Genomic DNA, 2,500 nt, shown 5'->3' on the forward strand with positions numbered 1-2,500 from the left:
TATTTACATTATTTACATTCGACGGATATTTGTCCTCATCTTGTTCTTTGTTAACACAACGTTTCGGCTGATATACCTTCCAGCCTTCATCAGGTGTCCTGCGGAAATTTCGAACCTGGGTTCTCTTTCTTAAGGTATTTTTCGATGTTATTATTATTCTTGTTGTTATTGTTGATGTTGTTGTTGTTCAGGTCACTGCCTGGAATCGAACTCGGAATCTTCTGATGATTCCAGAAGGTCGGTAGAAGCGTAAAATGATATAAAATAGATATGAATAATATAATATGTAAAATATAGGCGTAGGAGTGGGTGTGTAGTAAGTAGCTTGCTGACGACCCACATGGTTCCGGGTTCAGTCCCACTGCGTGGCACCTTGGGCAAGTGTCTTCTACTATAGCCTCGGGCCGACCAAAGCCTTGTGAGTGGATTTGGTAGATGGAAACTGAAAGAAGTCTGTCGTATATATATATATATATATATATATATAATGTAATAATTTGAATTCGCCTTAAATGGTCCCTTTACATACTGAATACTTGGTGAAATTGATTAATAATTAATTAATTTTACCCTCAATTGTTGAAATATATATATATATATATATATATATATGTATGTATGTATGTGTGTGTATATGTTTGTGTGTCTGTGTTTGTCCCTCAACATCGCTTGACAACCGATGGAGGTGTGTTTACGTCCCCGTAACTTAGTGTTTCGGCAAAAGAGACCGATAGAATAAGTACTATTTGCTCGACTAAAGGTCCAGTATGCCCACAGTCAAATGACTGAAGCAAGTAAAAGAGTAAAAGAGTAAGAGTATATACTTTAATAGATGCGTTTAACTAATGAGTTTAACTACTTTTATCATTTACTTGTTTCACTCATTAGACTGCGGCCATGGTGGGGCACCGCCTTGAAGAAATTTTAGTTGAATAAATCGAACCCAGGACATTTTTTTAAAGCCTGGCACGTATTCTATTGGATTTCTTTTAGCAAGCAAAAAAACTTTATGGTAATAAAACACACACGCGCGCACATTCAGACACACGCACAAACACACATGCACACACAGATGCACACGCACACATACACACACGTGCGCACACACACATACGTGTGAGGACAAACGAAAGAAAAGGGCACTCACTACATTGGAACTGGACTGGACTGGAAGCACTCCGTCGGTTACGACGATGAGGGTTCCGGTTGATCCGATCAACGGAACAGCCTGCTCGTGAAATTAACGTGTATGTGGCTGAGCACTCCACAGACACGTGTACCCTTAATGTAGTTCTCGGGGATATTCAGCGTGACACAGAGAGTGACAAGGCCGGCCCTTTGAAATACAGGTACAACAGAAACAGGAAGAGTGAGAGAAAGTTGTGGTGAAAGAGTACAGCAGGGATCACCACCATCCCCTGCCGGAGACTCGTGGAGCTTTAGATGTTTTCGGTCAATAAACACTCACAACGCCCGGTTTGGGAATCGAAACCGCGATCCTACGACCGCGAGTCCGCTGCCCTAACCACTGGGCCATTGCGCCTTCACATTCACTACATTAACAGGATGTTCAATGTATTATTTAACAGTTTCAATTGGTTCTATGTAACTAAAAGTTTCGCAGGGCCCTAACGGGAGACCAAATGTGTCTATCTTTGAAGCCAAAATCCAGAAAGAGACAGGCCACTGTTAGGGGCCAAGGAAACTCTAAGTTACATGAACCGAATAAAAATGTTGTAATAAACACATACACACATACATGCATTATATATATATATATATATACACGTTTATATATATATATATGTATTATATATATATATATATATATATATATATATTATATATATATATATATATATATATATATATATATTATATATATTTTTTTATATATTTGTTGTGCAAGATTTTTTATGTGAAGTCGTGTGTTGAAACAAATATGTTATATTTCGGAATGGTCATTTTGCCAGTTTAGCCAATAAATGGTTGACGGTTAGTAAGGAGAGACACAAATAAGAAAGAAGAAAACAAAGTACCATATATATATATATATACTAGACTACTCGTGACCCGTTGGGTAACTGGGGAAGTCTGAGCTTCCTAGCAACGGAGTTTTGATTCTTGTTTTTTTTTTTCTGTTTCATGTTATTTCGCATGATTTCAACGAATGTGACGTCGAAATCGCGCGTAAACAGCTTCTTTCCTTGGAAAAAGAGAAATTTGGGTGCTATTTCTTGCATGCCTTGCTACCACGTAACAGGTATTTCGGGTCCGTCGTCGCAAGTAGCTGTTACGTGGTGGCAGGGTGTGCTAAAAATAACAGCCAAATCTTTGGAGATGAGATACGTTGAATGCACTCGAAAGAAACCTATGGAAAAAACTATTTCACACCGAGGTTACGAACAGGTCTTTTACAAAATATTTACTGTATTTTTAAAGTAATTTTCACTTTAAAATATTTTGCCTATCATAATGTGTCTAATGGAAACGTTAGAGT

Source organism: Octopus sinensis, linkage group LG6 (genome assembly GCF_006345805.1).
Source record: "Octopus sinensis linkage group LG6, ASM634580v1, whole genome shotgun sequence".
NCBI classification, from domain to species: domain Eukaryota; kingdom Metazoa; phylum Mollusca; class Cephalopoda; order Octopoda; family Octopodidae; genus Octopus; species Octopus sinensis.